This window comes from Brachyhypopomus gauderio, chromosome 7 (genome assembly GCF_052324685.1).
Source record: "Brachyhypopomus gauderio isolate BG-103 chromosome 7, BGAUD_0.2, whole genome shotgun sequence".
NCBI lineage: Eukaryota > Metazoa > Chordata > Actinopteri > Gymnotiformes > Hypopomidae > Brachyhypopomus > Brachyhypopomus gauderio.
In genome coordinates this window covers 4,109,677-4,127,950 of record NC_135217.1, presented here as the reverse complement: position 1 = coordinate 4,127,950, position 18,274 = coordinate 4,109,677, and the positions used below count along the sequence as shown (strand labels likewise).

Genomic DNA, 18,274 nt, shown 5'->3' with positions numbered 1-18,274 from the left:
TAGAAACAAAAGTTGGATTATCAGTCAAAAACCAACAATGTTTTTAATGTTATTTAGACATTTGACTGAAGTTGGAAATAAGTCAAGCTAACGTTACACCCCAAAGTTATCTTGACATTAAACTCTAAGAATAGATAGACATTGAATTTCAGTTGGAAATCAAAGTCAGATATTTGTCGAAAACCGATGTCAGGTTTTCATCAAGATCCAATGTTAGACAGATGTTGAATAATGGTTGGAAATGAAAACTGGATGTTAATTTAATTAACAATATAAACCCCAGTTATTAATTTTAAGCAGAGAAGTTAACCTTTACTAATGTGTGGATTAAATGGCATATACAACAGGATATCAAAACCATTTTATTGAAATGATATGCATACCTTGTTTTTAAGCAGTATATTCACAAAACAAGTTTAATGTAACAGTATTCAAAATAACTATACAGAACTCCACCACCAACAGAAATTACACAATCTCCACAGCAGTCTTTCAAAATAGCCCTTAATTATTTTTTTTTCTGCCGCCTCCATCCACTCTATCTGGGGCATATTTTAAACAAAAGGACACCGTCGCTGCAATGTTTGCCTCTGTTGCATCCGTGGTCCTCTGGACACTTTCTGTAAGAATGAATTGCATTTATAAATCTTTAAGTAATACAGTAAGCAGTAAATCACCAAGTTGTAGACGTTGTTGGTGGCCATTCACATTTAATACATTCTTAGTCCAGCTGGCTAAATTTAGGCATAATTATGTGAATGCCAGCAGCTTCCTTTTTTCAAGATAACAAAGAATGTAATCAGGTTTTTCTAGTATCCGCAAGTTTATACTAATAAAAGGATATATGCTTTTCACCTGTGACAACAGTGAAGTCAAACTTTAGCTAGCTAATATATTAGCTAATAGCTATGCTATTTTAGGCTATGAATGGCGCCAGTTAACCAAAAAGCAACTGCTGAGAACTAAAGAATCACATAAAACGCGAGCTCAATAGCCATGTCCCATAAAATAAAAACCCATGATCAAAATGAATTTATATATTTTCCTCACCTTCCTTCACCTTCACCGTCCACAAACTCAGAACTCAGCTCCCGTGAACTGTGCGTGAAGTCCGACAGGTGCACCTTAGTCCTGTATCTTTCCGCCGCATGACTTCAGAGTGGAGGGACTAGTTCTGTTGCCTGACAACTGACATTGCTTTCAAATGTTTTAAATTAGATGTCAAACATCCAAGTCAAGTACAATAATACTATATCAATTATAATCTTATACATACTCATATTAATATCAGTATTTATGTTAAAATGTCACGTCTAGCAGAAGTTAAGATTCCGACGTTTACCAGAGGCTGGGTTTTGGTTAACATAACCCAGTATTTTACATCAATTTCACATCAGGATATGATGTTTGGAAGACGCAGGATTTAGGTTAGATAACATCATGACTTAAAACCAACAAAATATCAGCATCATATGTCGTCACAATTCTATGTCAAATTGACGTTAATATTAGACGTTATCCTGACGTTAATTTTTTGTCATCCGACGTCATGACCAGCAGTCAACCAAAAATCAACGTCTGGTGACGTTGGTGGCCAGCTGGGATTCCTATAGAGCACTTTATTTTTCAATGCACCTCTGAAAAAACGTCAGTACAACACAAAATGAAATCTAAGGTTGCTGTGCAGTAACAGTATTCCTATCTAAAAGTAGCAACTAGTAAACCGAGCCGTTACAGACACAGAAAAAGCAGTATAAGTCATAGTGCCTTTGAATTATGTAACCATATACATGGACGTAATTTTGATTTCATAGGTGGGGGGGGGACACAAATTCTGTTGAGGGGGGGGTGGCGAACGGAAATTGTTGACGGGGGGGGGGAGGATAGCGTAGTGTTACCGGAGCGGAGCTCGGAGCGGTCGTTTTCTGCATGGTCCTAGCGCTAGATTCGTCGCTTTTTAGATATTAGTTTTTTAACCCTTAAAAAGTGGGGGGACATGGCTTCGTCACTATTTAAATATTTGGTTTTAACTGTAAAAACTGGGGGGGACCAAAACTGGCTTTTGAAAAAGTGGGGGGGACACCCCCCCCCCCCCCCCCCCACACCCCCCCAAATTACGTCCGTGACTAGAAGGGTTGTTATCCTCACATGCTCTTTTATTTCCTTAAAAAAACAACATTAAGAAATTTACAATTATACAAATTAATACTTAATTAGAATTTTTAAGAAGATACTTAAGAGATCGGATGCAAGTACCTCTTTTATCCATTTTTAGAGTGTCAACCTGAGGAAGAAAGAGGAGAAAAAGATATGTAGGCCTATTGTTACCCAGTACGCCTGTGTATTAGGTCACAACTATCAGCGTTAGGTTCTGTAGGCCTCTTGCTCAGCCGCAGTCTGACAGCCACCCTTCTCTGTTCAAACCCCTATGAGGACGGAGAGAAACCCCATATCAAGAGACCAGAGTCGACTGTTGGAGAAACAAGATACGCATGTGTGAAAAGGTTAGAGACATAAGATAAGTAGGTTGGGAGCATATGTAGATTAGATAAGCGTTGCTGGTGATCAGAGGTTCTTGTCTAATCATTTGACAGCAATACAGGCAGTGGTGTTAAATCAGATTAAAAGAGGTAGTCCATGTCTAATGAATGTGATCCTCGTTTCAAAAAGAATGGTAATTTTTTTTATTGTTACCACAATCTAAGCAGGTGTCATATAAGAGTATAAAATCTAGACAATACGAATGAATAAAGACATTAATAATAAAAGTTTCGTTTAGAGCAGGACTTGATTTGATCTCCATGATTTGATGTAAACGGGCTTACTCTCCATGATTATTCTGTCTCCATGGTGCCAAGATAGTCAGTAAAGTTTTCCACTGACTTCTCCCTTGGGTGGAGGTAAAACTATTGCAAAACTTGGGTACCTGAAAACCTGATGTGAGCTATTGTGAAACAAAATCTGTCCTTGTATTTTTTATGTGAGACTAAGAACTAAGATTTGAACTTTTTGATGTAATTGTAAGTTTTGAACAAACATACACATGTATTGTGACTTAGTGTGTGTTTATATGAGGACAATTCCGCGTTCTAAGATGGGAATAGTGTATGAACGTCTGGTTTTCTTTGTATACTGAAGAATTATCATGTAATTAGAATAAACAACTGTATAAATGATGATATGCAGGTTGCTGAACTTGTATAAAAGTAATAGCCGACTGCAAATGTGTGTGTGGTGTCTATTGAATCATCACATACAATCACCATTTCTGGAGAAAGAGCGCTGGGGAGGACATGTCACCCCAATATTGCCCCCAAATTATGCCTATGCTTCCTCAGAAATATAGATTTATTAACACTGCTCTGGTACTCAGACAATGTAGATAACATCCTTAAACATTAATCTCGCTGCAAAGCATCAGCAAAGGTTGAACAAAAAAGACATAAACAGATTGTTCATGTCTCATTCAACATGGCATCATTGCACTCGCTCGTGGTGGGTGCAGAGGGTTGTCCTCTCCCGATGCCTGTATTTGGCGGCCCGCCAAATAAGATCTCAGTTCCGTTCCTTTGTAATGTTGTGCAATACTATCATACATCCCCCCTTTTGACACATGATCATTACTGTGTGTCAATTGTGCTTTCGACCGTAACGTCACTTCCAGGAAGTACATGCATGGTCAAACAAATTACACCATTGCAACATTGTTCAATGAAGTAATTAAACTGAATTATCATCATCATCATCATAGGCAGTGAATGAATCAACATCAGGTGATAGATTGGTGACCTTGGCATCTGTCCTCATCGTGAGGTCCTTAGGTTTTAGCGCCGTGTCTGCAGCCTGCAAGACACAACTCCTCAGGTGAGACAGCATACAAGGCCCACAGAAAGCCATCAACAACAATCACCATTGTGCTCCATCCCTGGATGAGCAAGAGCACAGGGTTCATGGTGGGTGATCGTTGACCATTCTTGACAGCTGTTGTGCTTGGAGTGCGGGTCACGCCCCATCTCCACTACCACCCACTCAACTGAGGCGCCCGAACACCCTCCTTTCACCCTACAGAAGCTGGGATGCTTCAGGGCTGCTCTTCGTCTGCTCAGGTACTGGAACCTTCTTGCAATGGCTGGCGTGAATCCACGTTCCAGGTTGTGCTGTGAACCTTAGGCCACGCCTCTTTCACCGCCCTACGACCTTGTGACAAGACAGAGGACAGGTTTGCACAGTAAATCAACATGGCATCATTGCACTCGTTCGTGGTCGATGCAGAGGGTTGTTCTCTCACGATGCCTGTATTTGGCGGCCCGCGAAATAAGATCTCAGTTCCGTTCCTTTGTAATGTTGTGCAATACTATCATACATCCCCCCTTTTGACACATGATCTTTACTGTGTGTCAATTGTGCATACACAGGAAACATGCTCCCAGGAAGAAACGGTTCGTCATTGGGCCCAACCCAAAGGCCCCCCCCCCCACCCCCCCGTTCCTCCGCCCCCACCCGCGCTGCCCCGCAGACAACTCAGAGGCGGCTGCTATGTCCTGGAGCTCGCTAATCTCAGCTGTTGGGGAAACAACGGTGTTATCAGCACACAGAGTGTACGTTGTCCAAATTCTGCTTAAATGACTGCCCAGCCGCCTGCTTTGCAGCCACACCTGCCCATTCATTACCCAGAAAAAACAGAATCTTTATCGTTAGTATGCGCATCATATTTACATACAGCTATTTGTTTCGGGATGAGGATGGCAGGTAGCTGAACTTGTATGTAAGTAATAGCCAAATGGGGGTGGTGTCTACTGAATCATAAGGTATGAAAACGGCGGCAGCACACATGAAAATGAAAGTCTGGTAGGCAGCGCTAATTCTCCAGAAAAGGCGATTGTACAAGTTCAGCTACCTGCATATCATCATTTATACAGCTGTGTCAACTGCTCTTCTGTTCAACCCAACTACATACACAGTAAGTAGCATAACGTATTTTAATAACAATCTGTTTATTTTTGTTCAGATTTTGCTGATTTTTGTGGCTTTGTTGTCAGATTAATGTATAAGGATGTTATCTATTTTGTCTGAGTAGCAGAGCAGTGTTAATAAAAGCTATATTTTGAGGAAGCATAGGCATAATTTTGGGGAAATACTGGGGTGACATGTCCTCCACATCACTACCCCCCTCCATTTAATTCCTGCTCACTACTAATACACTGTGTTAGATAGGATGGTGTGAGCAGTAACCACTCAGAAATGGGACCTGCACCATTGATAAGGTAAAAATACACTGAAGGGTTCAGATTCAGAACAGTTACTGACCGTATAAGTTGTCACGTCAGTTGTCAGCTGGAAATTGCGGCAGGTCACAAGAAAACGAAACCTAAGTCCTGTAGGCAGCGAACAATCTCCAGAAATGGCGATTGTACATGATATGATTTAGTAGACGCCACACCCATTTGTTGTCGGTTATTACTTTTATACAAGTTCAGCAACCTGCAAATCTCCTTTAGTTGTTTATTATAATTTTAAATCACCTTTGTTTATTATAATTATAAGCAGAATGCTGAATATAAGAGATTTTGTTTTACATTTTACACACTGCGTTGTAGGAAACCTAAACATTAATATCTGGTTACATAATTCAAAGGCACTATGAGTTATACTGGCTTTTTTGTGTCTGTAATGGCGAGGCTAGGTTGCGTAAACACACGTTTATTAGTTAAATGTATAGCGCAGACAGCGCATATTAACACACTCACATACGGTGTCGGACGAACTACATGAGCCCCGAGTGATGGCGAGACGAACCAGAGGTGAGACCGATGAACATACTCACGTTAGAGTCCTGCACCGGTGTTCGCAAAATCTATCCTACCGGTCAAACTGACCTACCAGTGTGTCGGGTACCGGTACGGGCAATTAGATGCTGAAATGGGTGGGTTTTACACATACCGCAATTTTACGGTTGGTACCTTAGATTTTATTTTGTGTTGTACTGACGTTTTTTCAGAGGCGCATTGAAAAATAAAGTGCTCTATAGGAATACTTTTTTTATTTGTGTGATTTTTCACGGGCACGGGTGGGTAACGGGTAGAATATTAACGGGTCCGGACTCTGACTCACGTAGAACCACAACAACGAAATACATATATGGACATAAGTAGACGAAAACGACGCAAACACTCGCCAAAGGGAGGGGCCCGGGGCTGTCTCGTGACAACGCCAACGTGAAATGGTGGTGACAAGAAAATGAAACTTAAGGCTTGTATGCAGTGCTCTATTGTGTGTTGACAACATCACTTGTATATATATATATACACACACTTGTATATATATATATATATATATATATACATATATACATATATATTTTGAACAACATTGTTGTTCAACCTTTGCAGCTGATTGTTATCCAAACTAGTTTTACCAAAAGATAATGACTGTATAAACAAGTCTGGAGAATTTGAATAAACAAGTACTTTGTCCAAAAATGTTGACTTAATAGAGGCCACACCCATTTGTAAACTGATGTAAACTGAGTTTTATGTGTGCATAGCATCGTTTATATACCTACATGTAATTTACTGTATATAGCTCTGACAACAGGAAGATTCCTATTAGATAGATCAAATAAAGCAAATATTCAGATTAAATATAAATTGCATTGCTTTTTTTAATGCTGGTATAGTACTGGTATGGTACTTGTAGTTCTGGTAATCTGTGTCAAATGTGTTGTAGACTATCTGCCCAAGTACCCAAATAGTATTGTTAGAGCCAAATTATTGAAAGTGATTTTGATGAGTATTTGTTGAATGTATATTCCAGAATAATGTTTAGCATTGTGTTTTTTTTTTTTTTTGACTAGTTGTAATTTAAATATGTTTGTTTAGAAGCATAATGTTGATGCTGAGTTTGGATTGGTTAGCAGGGTCTGGTGGGATAAGTATGATTAAAAAGACGTGGGGGGGTGGAGTTTTGGGTAGAAGGTGAAGTTCGTGCAGCAATGAAGGCGTATAGCTTTTTGACCGTGCCCGTGTCTATGTGCCCAGTGCCTTAAAGGAAGACAAACGGTGCTTGATCAAACTATATATTTTCTTTTGTGTTTATTTTTGTACCAAGATACTTTTGTGTTACCACGTCGACAAGAATAAACGAAACCAAAATGAAGCTCAACTGGTCCGTGAGTACACTGAAGTAATACGAATAGCGGTTAAACATTGGACATGGAGACGAGTCAGAAACTCTTAGGCTGCACGCACGAAGTGGTTAATTAATGAACCCCATGACCGAAATTTGCCACTACATTAAGTCAAAAAGCTTGCTAAGCTTGTTGTGGACAAGTAAGACGATTTCTAACCACAGAAACGCTAGTAAAACGAAGTTAATGAAGATAAGTGGATTGAAGTGTAGTGAGCTAAGCTAACTAAGCTAGCTGGAGGATACGTTTGCCAGCGGTGGAATGCTAAAATAAGGTGCTTGTGCAGTAACTTTGTAATTGTTTTGAATGTGGAGCGGTTCGTTTTTGAAGAAAACTGCAGTCATTTTTGCGATAAAACCGGAGACAAGTGGGCTAACTGAAACAAGGCTGTTAGCAGATTAGCTGAATCTCGTGAATATGGCGGATGAAACTCAAGCAGTTCCGAGGGACGTGCGTCATGACGATCGACAGAGGATGATGACAGCTAAAGGAATGGAGGATAAATTACACCGTTTGATAACAGCCAGAAGAGGTAAATTAGGACAAATGACAGCAAAATCAAACGAAATAGAGAAACTCTTGCAAGGAAAAAATGTACTAGCTCTTGAAGATGTAAGAAGGGAAATGAAAATTTACAACAAGTTGTATGAAGAGTTTATTGAAAATAATCAGGCAATGTTGTTGTATCTTGTTAATGAAGAAGAGAAAGAAACTGACCAACAAATGTGGTTTCAGCCAAAGTCAGAACAGTGTTTACAGTTTATGACTAAAATAAAATGTTGGATAGAAGCACATGTAGCTGATCAAGAGGTAACACCGATGGATAGTGTTTCTGGAATTTCAAGGAGATCAAGAGTGTCAGTTACATCGAGTCAACTACGAATTAAAGAAGAAGCCAACAGAGCAGCTCTAAAGGCACAAGCATCTGCTTTAAAAGAAAAACAAGCGTTAGAAATGAAAGAAGCAGAAATTAAAGCTGCAAAAGAAAGATTAGAAATTGAAACTGCTCTTGCAGTATCTATGGCCAAAGTAAAGGTGTATGAAGAATCTGAAGGGCGATTGTCTCGCGTGAGTGGGGCCAAAGCAGCACCGGTGTCACTTATTGATTCCAATATTGAAGATGGATATGGTGATATGCAAAACATTTCAGCCATGCCAAGATTCACTGACAGTGTAAGGCTATTCACTGAAAGACTTACATACCAGATGCCTACTTGTAACCCAGGAGCGTCAGCCGGTGCCATACCGAAGCAGCCCAGAGCTCCACAGCAGCCGACACTGGAGCCACCCAGAGCTATGCTGCAACCGCCTGTGCAACCCAGAGGTATTTCGTACCAAGACACAGGTACTAGCGAGATGCACAGCATGATCCAAAGACAGACAGCCATCACGGAGATGCTTGCAAGGAACCAACAGCTTTTCCGCTTACCACAAAGAGACGTGCCAGTGTTCCAGGGAGACCCGCTGGAGTACAGGACCTTTATGAGAGCATTCCTTCATGCCATTGATTCCAGAGCAGACAACGATGCTGACAAGCTATATTTCTTAGATCAGTACACCAGAGGTGAACCTCGTGAGCTAGTGAGGAGCTGTCAGCATATGCCTGAACAACGCGGCTACGATAAGGCTTTGAAGCTGCTGCAAGAAAGGTATGGCAATGAGCTGAAGGTGGCTACGGCACTAATTGAGAAGGTATCCAACTGGCCTCAGATCAAGGCAGAGGATAGCAAAGTATTGAGTGCATTCTCTGTGTTCCTGATAAGCTGTCGTAACGCCATGGAAGATTTAGATTATATGGAAGAGATGGACAACCCCACTACTATGAGGGCCATCATTTCGAAGTTGCCATTTAAGTTACGAGAAAGATGGAGAGTTCACGCTTATGACATCCAGGAGAAGAGCAACAAAAGAGCAAGATTCACAGAGCTGGTGAGCTTTGTGGAACGTCAAGCAAAGATTGTGTCTGACCCGCTTTTCGGAGATATTGACGCCACAACCACAGATAAGGTCACAAAGAAATCCCAGCAGGGAATCAAACTAAAGAAAGAAGGACGGCAAGGAAGTAGTTTTGCTACTAAAGTTGACCAAGTTAGTGGAAGTGAGTCAAGCAACACAAAGCCAAAGTCAGGTGTGTCACTCAGCAGTGCCTTTGCAAAGCCCTGCCTGTTTTGTGGAAAGAACCACACGTTGCTGGAGTGTCGCAAGGTTAAAGAAAAGGCTCATAGCGACATAGTGGGCTTCTTGAAGAAGAATGGACTTTGCTTCAGTTGCCTAGTGAAAGGTCATCTGAGCAAGGATTGTAAGAAGAAGATGACATGCGATGTTTGCGCTATGAAGCATCCAAGCCTGCTGCATTTCTCTAAGGAGGCAACAAAGGAGAAACCATTTGGAACTGAGGCCAACAAAGACAGTGCTGCCAGTGAACCACCAGAAGTGTCAGAAGGAAGGGAGACTAGTGCCTGTACTGGGGCTGGAGACAGTTGTGTGCTTGCCATTGTTCCTGTGCGAGTGAAAGTCAGCAAGAGTGACAAGACTGTCGAGGTCTACGCGTTCATGGATCCCGGCAGCTCTGCGTCGTTTTGTACGGAAGCTTTAGCAAGGCAGCTGAATGTGCAAGGCAGACGCACTGATCTCATGTTGAGTACCATCAATGCCAAGTGCAAGGTGGAAAGCTACGTTCTCACAGACTTGGAGGTCAGTAGCATTGAAGATAACAACTTCATTGCATTGTCAAAGGTTTATACACAGAAGAGCATCCCTGTGTCTCAAGAGAACATTCCACGTCAGAGAGAGATTGACAAGTGGCCGTACCTCAGTGAGGTTAGGCTGCCTCAGATCGATGCTGGAGTGGAGCTTCTCATTGGAACCAAAGAGTACACTATTTTGGAACCATGGAAAGTGATCTCAAGTGAGAACAACGGACCATATGCTGTGAAAACTGCACTTGGATGGATCCTGAATGGGCCGCTTAGAGAGACAGACATCGCAGCTGCCCATTATGCACAATCACATGCTGCTGTGAACAGAATAGCCATCGACAGTGCGGAACGTCTGCTTATACAACAGTATAACCATGATTTTCCTGAACGCCACTGCGATGAAAGATCTGAAATGTCTCAAGAGGACCACAAATTCATGGAGTCTGTGTCCAACTCTGCCTGTCTTATGGATGGACATTACTACATAAGTCTGCCAACAAAGAAGGCATGTGTCCAAATGCCAAACAATCGCAGTTCAGTGTTACAACGTGCATTGAATCTCAAGAACAAGTTGAAACGGAATCCTGAGTTCCATGAAGAATATACAGCCTTTATGAACAATATGATGAGCAAGGGGTATGCCGTTGAGATTCCTAAGGCGCAACTGAACCGCCATGATGGAAAACTGTGGTATATTCCCCACCACGGGGTATATCACCCACAGAAGAAGAAGCTCCGCGTTGTCTTCGACTGTGCGGCCAGTTACCAGGGAATCTCACTGAACAGTGAGCTACTTCAGGGACCGGATTTAACGAACTCGTTGATAGGAGTCCTTCTCCGCTTCAGGCAAGAACCAATTGGCATTATTGCAGACATCGAGGCCATGTACCATCAAGTCCGCATTCCGGAAGATGATACCGACCTGCAGCGCTTCCTGTGGTGGCCAGCAGGGGATTTAAGTCAAGACATTGTTGAGTACAGGATGACAGTCCACATTTTTGGTGCGACTTCTTCTCCTAGTTGCGCAAACTATGCACTTCGAAGAACGGCTAAAGAAAACCGCAGCAAGTCGTCACAAGAAGCTGTGAACTCAATACTGAATAACTTCTATGTCGATGACTCATTGACATCAGTTGCCAATGAAGATCAGGCAGTGAAGCTGTACAAAGACCTAACAGCACTGTGCGCCAGTGGAGGTTTTCGTTTAACAAAGTGGACAAGCAACAGCCGAGCTTTGCTCTCCTCTATCCCCGACCAAGAAAGAGCAAAAGACATTAGAGACCTCAACTTGGCTCACGACGTGCTACCTATGGAGAGAGCCTTAGGTGTTCTATGGAGCACTGAGTCTGATGCCTTCAAGTTCAGGGTCAACGTAAAAGACAAGCCTGTCACAAGACGAGGAATTCTCTCGATCACGAGTTCCATCTACGACCCTCTCGGATTCCTTGCTCCTGCAATTCTTCCTGCAAAGTTGATAATGCAACATCTGTGCAAAGAGGAACTTGCTTGGGATGAAAAGATTCCAGAGCAGCTCAGTAAAAATTGGAACAATTGGCTGAAAGAATTAAGCCAGCTGTCAGCTGTGACCATACCTAGATGTGTGAAACCAGTGGAATTTGGGCCTGTCGCAACAGCACAGCTCCACCATTTTTCTGATGGAAGTGAAAGTGGGTACGGAACAGTTTCTTACCTGCGCTTGACTGGGGAAGATGGACATGCTCATTGTGCCTTTGTGAAGGGCACATCCCGCGTGACTCCAATCAAGCAGGTCACTATCCCACGTATTGAGCTGACAGCAGCGATGGTTGCAGTAAAGACAGACAAGATGCTGAGAAGTGAGCTCCAGATGGATCTACTTGATTCTTTGTTTTGGACTGACAGTACAACTGTGCTAAAATACATTGAGAATGAAAAGCTTCGCTTTAAGACATTCGTTGCAAATCGAATCTCAGTAATCAGAGAGTTGACAACACCCCAACAATGGAGGTATGTTGACACGTCAACTAATCCCGCCGATTGCGCATCCCGAGGGATGGCACCAACCAAATTCATGAAGAACACAAGCTGGTTCCAGGGACCAGCTTTTTTGAAAGAACCAGAACATTGCTGGCCGAAAAGACCTGATAAAGCAGAAGGTGATGAAGGTGACGATGAAGTGAGACACACTGCCACAGTTTGTCGCACAAACGCTGCTGAAGATGTTCAATTTGTGAACAAACTGTTCAACCGTTACTCGAACTGGTACCGTTTGAAAAGAGCTGTGGCGTGGGTTCTCAAGTTCAAAGACCTGCTTCTGCAACGCTGCAAAAAAAGGAAAGAGCAAACAGACACAGACAACACAAACAAACAAGACAAGAAACCAATGACAACAATCACAGTGCTTACCTTGGAAAACCTAACACGGGCAGAAACAGAGATCATCAAGTTCTGTCAGAATGAAAGTTTCCAGGAAGAGATCACCACGCTAAAGAAAGGCAACAGTGTGAAGAAAACCAGTAGCTTGCGGAAACTTGATCCAGAGCTTCATGAAGGTGTATTGAGAGTCGGAGGTCGTCTCTCTGCTGCAGCTATGCCTGAGCACACTAAGCATCCAGTAATCCTTCCGAAGGACCTACATGTCACCACATTGATCTTGAGAGACACTCACGAAAGAGTTGGGCACTGCGGGAGACTTTATATGCTCTCCCAGCTACGACAAAAGTATTGGATACCCTCTGCCAACTCGGTAGTGAGAAAGTTTTTATCAAGGTGTGTGACCTGCAGGAAAGTTAAAGGCAAACCTTTAGAGCAGAAAATGGCAGACTTGCCAGAAGACAGACTTCTGCCTGACAACCCTCCTTTCACTAGCGTGGGGGTCGACTACTTTGGGCCATTTGATGTTAAACAAGGCCGCAGTACAGTAAAAAGATATGGTGTGCTGTTCACCTGTCTCACAACAAGAGCAGTGCACATAGAGATTGCGCACACATTGGACACTGATTCTTGTCTGAATGCCATCAGACGTTTTGTGTGTAGGAGAGGACAGGTAGCCATCATGCGCTCAGATAACGGCACAAACCTAGTGGCCACTGAGCGTGAGTTGCGTACAGCAATTCAAGAATGGAATCAGTTCAAGATATCAGAATCCCTGATGCAAAGAGGAATTCAGTGGATATTCAATCCACCCTCAGGTTCTCACTTCGGGGGAATTTGGGAAAGGCAGATCAGATCTGTGCAAAAGGTTTTACGGTCTGTGCTCAAACAACAGACAGTCAGCGATGAATGCTTGCTGACACTGATGTGCGAAGTGGAGTCGGTGCTGAACAATAGACCACTGACAACAATGACAGACGATCCGGCAGATCCTGAACCGTTAACCCCTAATCACTTGCTACTGATGAAGAAGCAGCCAGTTCTTCCTCCTGGACTGTTCCAGAAGGAGGACTCTTATTCCCGGCGTCGATGGAGACAAGTGCAATACCTTGCCGACATGTTTTGGAAACGGTGGGTGCGTGAATATCTACCCATGCTGCAGGAGCGGCAGAAATGGACTAGCGTCAAGAACAACTTGAGTGCCGGGGACATCGTCATGATTGTCGATGATACTGCACCCAGAAGCTCATGGGTACTGGGGAGGGTTCAACGGGTCATTCCAGACGCCAAGGGTCTTGTGCGGCGTGTAGTCATCAAGACAAAGACCAACACTTTAGAAAGACCTGTTGACAAACTTTGCTTTATTTGCGAACAGGACACATGAGTAAAAAAAGGGAAGGAATGTGAATATTGTACATTTCTGAAGGTTATGCAAATGATGTGCGTTTTATTGGCAGGTAATACCTATGTGTGTGTATTTGGCTCCAGATTTAGTAGTATAGTGAGTAATTGTCAGCCTTCATGTCTTACAATTAGGGGCTGGAAATGTTAGAGCCAAATTATTGAAAGTGATTTTGATGAGTATTTGTTGAATGTATATTCCAGAATAATGTTTAGCATTGTGTTTTTTTTTTTTTTTGACTAGTTGTAATTTAAATATGTTTGTTTAGAAGCATAATGTTGATGCTGAGTTTGGATTGGTTAGCAGGGTCTGGTGGGATAAGTATGATTAAAAAGACGTGGGGGGGTGGAGTTTTGGGTAGAAGGTGAAGTTCGTGCAGCAATGAAGGCGTATAGCTTTTTGACCGTGCCCGTGTCTATGTGCCCAGTGCCTTAAAGGAAGACAAACGGTGCTTGATCAAACTATATATTTTCTTTTGTGTTTATTTTTGTACCAAGATACTTTTGTGTTACCACGTCGACAAGAATAAACGAAACCAAAATGAAGCTCAACTGGTCCGTGAGTACACTGAAGTAATACGAATAGCGGTTAAACATTGGACATGGAGACGAGTCAGAAACTCTTAGGCTGCACGCACGAAGTGGTTAATTAATGAACCCCATGACCGAAATTTGCCACTACAAGTATAGCAATATGATGAGTTTCTGAAATACATCAAACTCTGGTTCCAGATTACTGCTTCATTCCAGCTTGCTATAGTAGGTCTATTTCCATGAATAATTGAAATATTGAAATATTTCTAATTTTTCCTCAGGATAACTGCAAATGAGTAACAGAGGTAACTACATATGTTTTTTAAAGCTCTATATTAAAGATTGTTTTTCATTTTTAAAAAATGTCTTTCTATTGATTTTCATTAACAGAGACCAAAAGGCCATGTGAAGACATGCCTTCTACTTCACATGAAACAACAAAAAGACACAAACAGCAGTGTCCTAGCCCCAAGGAGATGAGTGATGGTGAGATTTTTACTGTGTTTTTAATAAAGTCCTTATGCACATCCTTGCCCCATCCCAAACAGCCTCATCTGTCAGAGCGGGAGATGTTGGAGACGGAATATCCCACGGATGTTTAAAGATGGCGGACCAAAGCGCCTCGTCCGTGCACTGAATGCGAGGAAACAATGAAACGGCGTGCTGTGTTTTCAGTGCCGACGTAGAGGGAGAACTGAAAACAATTGCGGAAATACTCAATGCGTGTAACGGGGAAAAACAGAAAACAATAGCGGAATTACTCAATGCGTGTAATGCGAACCCCAAGAAGCACTGAACCGACGTGGGCACCGGCCAGGAGGCTACAGCCCTGGTTTTAGGCGGTTCCATGGCCAATTTGCCCTTGGAGACACGGAAACCGTGGAACGAGACCTCTTCCGTGTGAAATGACGACTTCTCCAATTTAACATACAGGTGGTTCTCCAGCAACAACTGGAGAACCCTTCTAACATGCCTGACGTGTTCCTTGAGCTATATATCAGTATGTCGTCCAGGTATATGAAAGCATAGTGGTCTAAAGTCTCCCTTAACACCTCATTTATATACCTTTGGAAGACAGCTGGAGCGTTTATGAGCCCAAACGGCATCACAAGGTACTCGTAGTGACCCGAAGGAGTAATAAAAGCAGTCTTCCATTCGTCCCCCTCACGCACTCTGATGAGGTTGTAAGCACTGTGCAAGCCCAGCTTGGTAAAAACAGTAGCCTGCTGCAGTGCTTTGAAGGCCGATGGCAGTGATTTTGTTGAGCCCCCAGTAATCTATGCACGGCCGTAAACCACCATCCTTTTTCCCCACAAAGAAAAATCCCACATCCGCAGGAGAGGTAGATGGCCATAAGAGCCCAGCAGCTAAGGATTCCTGGATGTACTCATCCATGGCCTTGCGTTCATGCGGAGCAAGCAAAAACAGACGACCCCTGGGAGGACTCGTACCGGGTAAGAGGTCGATAGCGATGTCAAAGGGTCTGTGTGGGGGCAAGAACCCAGCTTTTTGTTTGCTGAAGACCTCTTGTAGGTCGTGGTAATCAGCAGGAACGGGAGTGATGTCTATCTGTTTAGCAGGGCCTTTGCCGACACCGGGACTAGCGGCCACCAGACAGGTAGTCCGACATAGGGGGCCCCACTGTTTGACTGACAGATGCAGCCAGTCGATGTCTGGGTTATGGCCCTGGAGCCAGGGCAGACCGAGAATAAGGCCTAACTTAGGGGCACTGATAACATACAGTGTTATGCGTTCGCTGTGCCCCCTATTCTCATGTCAAGGGGGATAGTCTGGCTGCTCACACTCCCTGACATAAGGGCCCTTCCGTCGATGGCGGCCACAGTGAGGGGTGTGTCGAGGGTAACGAGTGGGATCCCGAGGGAAGCCGCAAAGGAGGCATCAATGAAATTGCCGGCTGCTCCCGAGTCAACCAGCACGAGGAGCCTGTTTTCAGGAGCTCCTCGCCACGAGAGGGTGACGTGGAGTGTTAGGGCCTCAGAGTAAGGAGTACCAGAGAGACCCACCGGAGCCTCCCCAGCTATCGGCGGGTCTGAGGGCACAGCAAGCGGTTGGCTAACGCTCTGCAGGGCCACCGTAACATTTTGTAGCTGTTCTAGTACTTGTTGCAGCGTTTGATTGTGTTTGTCTATAGCCTGCCCTTGTATGGTTACTGCGAGTTTCATTCCCTCTATATCGTGGGACTCGGCTGGGTCCATGTTATGGCTGAGTTGTTCTGTCAGAGCGGGAGATGTAGGAGATGGAATTTCCCGCAGATGTTTAAAGATGGCAGACCCAAGCGCCTCGTCCGTGCACTGAACGATAGCACACACGCGAGGAAACAATTAAACTTTTCAGTGCCGACGTAGAGGGAGAACTGAAAACAATCGCGGAAATACTCAACGCATGTAATGGGGGAAAACAGAAAACAATCGCGGAAATACTCAACGCGTGTAACAGGGAAAAACAGAAAACAATCGCGGAAATACTCAACGTGTTTAACGGGGAAAAACAGAAAATCACGGAAATACTCAACGCGTGTAATGGGAGAAAACAGAAAACAATTGCGGAAATACTCAACGTGTGTAATGGGAGAAAACAGAAAACAATTGCGGAAATACTCAACGCATGTAACAAACAAACAGAAAACCAAAGAGAAAACAAAGGACGCCAGGGGAGGTAGCTGGCTGGCTGGCAAACGCCACGAGGAACAAAAAACCCTTCCCAAAAACCAAAACCAAACAGACAGGAAGAATAACAGTGGGAGGAAAACTTGAGAGCGGCGCAGGAGGTAAGAACTCGAATGGACAGAAAAATAAATAAAACAACTGGAACGAGCAAGAGGCAGGGTGGCGAGACACCGAGCAAAGACAAAAGAGAAATGGCTTAAGGCTGACGACATGAAGCAGACAACTCAGCGGTGAGGCACTGCGTCTGTCGTCCTTATAAACAAAGGATGACAGGTGTGTGCCATCACCGCTGATTAGCCTGTGGTCTGACTCGCGGGCTGCTCCTGGTGGCAACTGGAGAGGCCGCCCTGGGGCCAGCCCTGACACCGTCCCCCTCCCCCACATCCCTGCCCCATCCCAAACATCCCTGTCCCCCACATCCCTGCCCCATCCCAAACAGCCCCCACCCCCTCCCCCACTCACCTGTTCACTGGTTACATCCTGTAATATAATTTCAACAAGCCACTGACATTCTTTGCATATATCCATTTAAAGACAGACTGTTCCTTCTAAAATTGCAAGTATTGGGGACAAATGACATTTAATGCCAGAAGAACATATACACAAACACAAGTGAGCCTGAGGGAGGAGTCAGGGGCGGACCGTGACAAACCCCACCTACTGAGAGAGGAGTCAGAGGCGGACTGTGATAAACCCCACCCACTGATGGAGGAGTCAGGGGCAGACTGTCACAAACCCCACCCACTGAGAGAGGAGTCAGGGGCAGACCATGACAAATCCCCCCACTGAGGGAGGAATCAGGGGCGGACCGTGACAAACCCCACCCACTGAGAGAGGAGTCAGGGGCAGACAGTGACAAACCCCACCCACTGAGGGAGGAGTCAGGGGAGGACCGTGACAAACCCCCCACTGAAGGAGGAGTCAGGGGCAGATCGTGACAGAGGTGCAGTCCTCTCTGGGTATGAGGAATGGTGTTTCTTGTGGACGTCTGTGTCTGTTTGTGTTGACAAGCACAATCAGAACTATCCTCCAACTGTGTTGTAGCACAGACTGCAGTTTGAAAGAAGTTGTTTGGAATTGTAATAACTTTTATATTAATATTTAATATTTAGGACAAAAACTGCAACTAAAAGAAAGCAACTAAGAAGTGTTTCAAAATGTAATCCTAATACAATAAAAATGGTTGGATAAGCACAAAGTATTACAATACTTATGGCTCAGTCATTTTACGTTTTTGTAGTACAAGTATTGTGTTATTAATATTTGGTTTGTGTTTGTCTTTGCAAGTGACGAGGAATATCAGATTAGCCAAAGGAATCATTACAAGTGTTAAACATAAACTCAGAAATGAAACTAAAAACAGCTCCACTGAGAAGCTCACTCAGTATGTCAGGTACAGTAGTCACTGCAGATTC

At 43.6% G+C, this 18,274-nt stretch overlaps 2 protein-coding genes and 1 long non-coding RNA gene across 6 annotated transcripts in view; 2 read left to right on the top strand and 1 right to left on the bottom strand.

Annotated features, from left to right (window-relative positions):
• LOC143518509 (nuclear GTPase SLIP-GC-like) overlaps positions 1 to 18,274 on the top strand; it is a 160,387-nt gene that overhangs the window by 56,382 nt on the left and 85,731 nt on the right. The gene's annotated exons all lie outside the window — the stretch shown is intronic.
• The window catches only part of LOC143518505 (nuclear GTPase SLIP-GC-like), a 30,964-nt gene that overhangs the window by 3,195 nt on the left and 9,495 nt on the right, over positions 1 to 18,274 (top strand). Inside the window, exons 1-4 of one of the 4 annotated variants that reach the window (XM_077011010.1) lie at positions 4,563 to 4,960; positions 14,454 to 14,477; positions 14,563 to 14,658; positions 18,147 to 18,243. The gene's annotated coding sequence lies outside the window, so the exon portion shown is untranslated. Of the gene's footprint in view, positions 1 to 4,562; positions 4,961 to 5,052; positions 5,802 to 14,453; positions 14,478 to 14,562; positions 14,659 to 18,146; positions 18,253 to 18,274 lie in introns of those variants that run through there. The other 3 variants (XM_077011007.1, XM_077011008.1, XM_077011009.1) reach the window with 3 other exon arrangements.
• LOC143518506 (uncharacterized) lies at positions 411 to 2,346 on the bottom strand. Its single transcript, XR_013132218.1, has 3 exons — positions 2,257 to 2,346; positions 1,051 to 1,188; positions 411 to 620 (listed from the first exon to the last, which is right to left on the bottom strand). It is a non-coding gene; the product is annotated as an uncharacterized LOC143518506 (long non-coding RNA).